General features: G+C 45.9%; 1 pseudogene; it reads left to right on the top strand.

The window, feature by feature from the left end:
• Positions 1-2,902: 2,902 nt before the first annotated feature.
• LOC100759498 lies at positions 2,903-3,552 on the top strand (annotated as a pseudogene).
• Positions 3,553-5,562: the final 2,010 nt, after the last annotated feature.

Genomic DNA, 5,562 nt, shown 5'->3' with positions numbered 1-5,562 from the left:
CAGGTCAAATTGTGCAGGGTCTCTAGAGATTGGCTTTGGTGAGTAGTTCCCAGGCTGGGATGGCCCTTCCAATGTTGCAGCTACCTTTGATTCACCTGTGCTCTCATGAGTACTGTGGTAAACTCACTAGTTCACTAGGCTAAACTTGGCAGAATCATTTCTTCTGTATGTCATCAGGTCACTAACTGGGATGAATAGACATTTGTTCATGTCACCCCAGGAAAAGTTACACAACACCCAAAACAATTCTTTGCTAATTTCTTTTTCTAAAAGCCAAGGCTTCCAGCCAGGGCTGTGGTTCCTGATACTTTTAACTAATTGATTGATTGATTTTCCTTCATACATGAATGCATTTTATTTTTGCCAAATCTTCCTCCCCCACATTCAATTACTCCTAAGTCCCATCCTTCCTTCCCCTCCCAACTTCATGTCCTAGTTCTCACATTCTCAGCACTCCTCGGTTGTTTATAGTTGTTTATCTAGTGTTGAGGCCTCATGTGTTTCCCCCATTCCATGTTGGTGTGCCATCATTGTTCAAGTCTTGTTTAGGTAGCCATGTTGGCAAATCTTCATGGGTGTAACTTTTCTAACATTTCTAGGAGACAAAATCTCACAGCAAGCTTCCTGATCTTCTGGATTGTGTGTGTGTGTGTGTGTGTGTGTGTGTGTGTGTGTGTGTGTGTGTGTATTCTACCATGTTCAACAAGTATTATCTGCATGAATTGGTGTGTTGGGCTGTCCACTGTAGTGTGGCTAACCAACCAGTAGCCACATCCTTGAAAAACATAGATTTTTCTCCTAACTTCCATTGCTACCTGCATCTTCTCAACTAGGAGTGGAGTCTTGTGAGTTCCCACCCCATCCATGCTGGAATGTTGACTGGCTTCCACCCCATTCATGCTAGAGTTTTAACTTGATTGGTCTTGTTCAGGCCTTGTGCAGGCAGCCGTTGTTCAGCATTCATTGGCTCAATTGCTGTCAAGTCCAGAGGACACTACTGTGCAGCTGTTGTCCTTCTCAACCTCTGGTTCTCTTCTGTCGTGCTTTTAGAGCCTTGGTGGGTGGTAATATAGAAATACCCTTGGGGGATGAGCTCTCCATAGTCACTTATTCTACAGGTTTTCTGGGTTAAGTTGATCCACTGAAAAAAGAGGTTGCTGATTTCTGGGCAATGTCTCTGTGCTGCTATATGGTCTCAGCTCTATACCTGAGCTGAGCCTATCACAGAGCAAGCCCATATGTGGTCACCTATGCCATGACACTTCCTTCCAAGCCTGAGGTTACAGCCCCTTCAAGGTTACATTTGTTCATATGCAAGTAGAATCATCTCTGAATGGCACCATGCCACTCTCCAAGGGCTTCTAGGAAGGACAGTTCCAGGGGTTGAATAGCACGTTCATTCTGATCCACAAATTAATTTTGTCTCTCTGTTTATCAAGGGTGTGCAAGACTTATTTAATTTGAAATAAATGTAATTATAGAAATGAATGGGCTATCAAAAATTTAAACATATGATCCATCAATATTGGCACAATGTGAGTGGCTTGTTATTATAAATAAAATGGGTCTTTGGCAATATGAAATTCAATTTCCCCCCACAGTGTGTCTCATTTCATCTTGACGTCTGGGTTAATGCTAAATTACAATCCTTAATTTCCAGATCCGAGCTTAATTTCTGACTAGGAGGTTAACATAAATAGCCCTCCAGCTGTGGGGCTTCTGGAAGCTCTGGCAAGAGGGCCTCAAAATAACTGCCACTTCAAATCCTTTTGCCCAAGGCGAGTACTGCATGCAAGGGTAGAGGTTGGTACATGGTGGCATTGCATGATGGGGGGACCAGGTGTTTCTAGGTGCTCTGTGGGGTGTGATGGAGCTTCAGGCAGTGGTGAGGAGAGAATAGCCTGCCTCACAGATACCTGTGTGCCCATGAATAGGATCAACTGTGCCCTTCAACCTGCACCAGCCAGTTATGGAGGGCATATACCCATTCCACTAGTCTTTGCTTTATGACCCCAATTCAAGGGTAAACTAAGAGAAGCCATATTAGTGGGACCTTTTGGAAAACCGCTGAAGAGCAGCTGGGAAGATGGCTCAGTAGGTAAAGAGCCTGCCATGCAAGCATGAAGACCTGAGTTCAATTCCCAGGTATGCATGTAACAAAAATCCATATATGATGGCACATGCTTATAATGCCAACACTGGGGAGGTGGAGACAGGAAGACCCTTAGGACTTTCTGGCCAGCCAGCATAGCCAAATCCAAGTTCCATGTATTAGTGAGAGATCCTGTCTCCAAAAGCAAGTATGGCAACCGAGGAATGACAGCACCCAAGGCCAACCTCTAGCCTTTGTGCATATATGTGCATGCAAATCTGTACACTATGCACTAACCAAGTGCTCCAGAAAGTGGCACACAGATATTCCAAGAGTAAACGAAAGATACACAAGTGTCGCCCTGAGTGGCCAGACAAAGAGCCTGGAGAAAGTTGCTCATCAAATACAAGGTCTCCCAAGGAGGCTGTCACCTCAACAAAGTCAATACCCCAAGCACAAGCACTGACTTCCAGATCATGCCTACTGCACAGTCTCTGGCTGAAATGTGAAGCAGGTTATGTAGTTACCAGGGTGAGGACAACTCTGAAGGTGACCCTCAAGGAGTACCTTGGGCACAGTTGTGGGAGCAGGGCTTCACAGCCGCTTCAGAAGTTCACCTGAAGGTGATTATATCATAGTCACAGTCATCATTAGAGTCATTAAAATAGTAACAACGAGAGTGCAACAAAAATACATTGGCAGCATTTTTGTGGTGGGGATACAAGTTAGTTTGGGGTTGGAAGGGGTGTAGGGGGCCTCTCAGAGCCACAGTGGCTAGCAGTTGGTGCTCCCCGATGGCCTGCCAAAGTCATGAATTCCAACATAGAGAATCTGCCCCTCACATCATCCACCTGATGTACAAGGAGATGGCCATGCCTACTACAGACCCACCTGATGGCATGGAAATCTTCCCAATGAGGAGGACATCACCAACCAGCAGGTCACCATGAAAGGCCCTGAGGGGGCTCCTCATGATGGAAGTCTGTTCTGTATGAAGCTCCTGTGGAGCAAGGACTTCCTGTCTCCCCACGCAAGGGCTACTTCCTGACTAAGACCTTCCTTCCACCCAAATGTGGGTGCCAATGGTGAGGTCTGTGCCAACATGCTCAAGAGGGACTAGATGGCTGAGCATCTGACAAGTACTGCTGACCAAGTGCCTGTTGAGGCACCTAACCCAGAGTCTGCACTCAACCAGGAGGCAGGTTGCCTGCTCTTGGAGAACCATGAAGAGTACACTGCCAGGCCCTCAGAGATGCACAGGGGGAAGGCAGCACCAGCAGCGGGAGGGCTGAGGCTGCCTGGGACCTGGCCAGTAGCACTACAGCCTCCTCTACTGACCCCATGATTCCTGGTGGCCTACAAAAAGCTGAGGGTCCCACAGTCAAGAAGCATGAGTGAAGTGAGAAGCTGCAGCCAAGAAAGGGCTGGACAGGAAGTGTGTGCTGAGGCGACTGTGGTGAGCCCTTCTCCACCTTTCTTCCCTCCCGTTCTTTCCCTCAGGGAGGAAGTGGAGAGGCACCAGAACCTGGTTTTCTAAATAAAGCTGGAAGAAAAAAAAAAAAGAACAAGTGAATGAGTGAAAGTCTGGAAGAGAACGGACCTGCTGTGCTGGCAGCAGACACTTCCTTCCTGTTTGACACTATTTGTACACCTAGGGCAGTAGCAAGTGAAATGGTGATACTCATGGTCAAGGGTGTGGTGATATGTTATTTATGACTTAATAACTATTGCTTGAGGATTCAGGATGTAAAGTTAGACACAAGCTATAGAGGTCAGGCAATGGTGATACACATCTTTAATCCCAGCAGCCATACTAGCAAGCCATAGAAGCTAGGCCTTGGAGGTACATACCTTTAATCCAAGAACTCATGAGACAGAGGCAGATGGATCTCTCTGAGTTTAAGACTACCCTGGCCTACACAAGAGTGAATCAGTCTAAAAGAGGATTAGAGCTCTTTAATCCTAGCCCTAGAGAGGTATATAAAAGAAAGGAGCCCAGTGTCTCCAGAGGCATTCTGAGATTTTGTCTCCAGCCACGTTGAGGAGAGGCAGCAGTCTAAGGCTTGGAGGAGAGCTCCTGGAAACAGGATCAACCCTTTTAGTCTGAGGTAGAGGTAAAAACTAGTGGCTTGCTGCTTTGCTTCTCTGATCTTCAGCTTGAAGCTTGAACCCCAGTATTAGTCTGTGGGTTTTTATTTCTCATGTTACACAGGGCTATTTGTTCCTTGAATGCAGGACTTGCTTACCCCTTGAAAAACAATGACACAGCAGAAAGTAAGGTGGGAGAACTTGCAGTGATGGAAAATCTGTATCTTAGTTGAGGTGTTGGTTGTACAGGTGTGCACACACACATCTCAAACATCAAATTCAACACTTCAGATCTGTACAATTGGCCATAAGTGAATTTTACTAGAGGCAAAGCCATGTAAAAGACCAAACCAAACAGTAACAAAAGCAAATGTAAGGCAGAGAATGCCCCTAGGCTTTTGAGCACAGGCCTCTAGGTGAACAGCTGAACTACTTCCACCAGGGAGGAAAATTCAGAGAGAGCCAAACCCCTGTGAGCATGTTTTATTTGAGATGTGACAACTGAGAAAACTGCCAGCCAGGAAGTTTCGTGGAGAGAAATAGAAGGGATCCAGAAGCCATGCTTGGGAGTGGGGACTGGTCTCTAGAGAGCCTGACCGTAGGGCTTCGACTTTGATGGTGCCTGCTTCTCTGTTTCTCTGCCCCTTCCCTCATCCTAGTGTGAACACTGTGACCATTAGTCTTGATTACCAATTTGACAGGATCTAGAGTCACCTTGGGGACAACCTCCCAGTTTATAGATGGTTAATTAGGGTGGGAAGAGCCACTCTGAATGTGGACAGCACCCCAGTGCTGAGAAGTGGCAGGGGACATAAACTCCCGCTCCTAACCAGGATGCTCTATATACGACTGATACTCGTTAGGAAAGGGACAGTCAGTTTTCTCCAATGGAGTGTCACTGGGTATATCTACCCCAATCCAGGGCAGGGCCCATGTGTAGTTGACTGACACAAAACAGACTGCATGGCTCTTGATGCACTTTTTGCTTCATTTTGTTTGGTTTTGGTATTTTTGTCTTATTGACTTTTTGTTTGTTTAACTTATATTTTGTTGTTGATGATGATGGGGTTTTGTTTGAGAGGGAGAGAGAGAATATGAAGTTGGGTGGGCTGGGAGGTGAGGAGGATTTTTGAGGAGATGGGGGAGGAGAAGGCATATGATCAAAGTATATCTACAAAAGAAATTTAAATAAAATATGGACAGCACATTCTATGGACTGGGCTATCAGAATAAAAAGGAGAACATAAGCTAAGCACCAACATTCATCTCTGTGTGGCAGTTTGAATGAGAATGGCCTGCACAGACTTATGTTTGAATATTTGGTCCCCAGTAGGTGAAACGTTTGGGAAGGATTAGGAGGTATGACCTTATTGGAAGAGGTA

This window comes from Cricetulus griseus, chromosome 5, assembly GCF_003668045.3.
Source record: "Cricetulus griseus strain 17A/GY chromosome 5, alternate assembly CriGri-PICRH-1.0, whole genome shotgun sequence".
Taxonomy (NCBI): Eukaryota; Metazoa; Chordata; class Mammalia; order Rodentia; family Cricetidae; genus Cricetulus; species Cricetulus griseus.
Note: the sequence above shows the minus strand (reverse complement) of the source record. Positions and strands in the feature narration are given on the sequence as shown.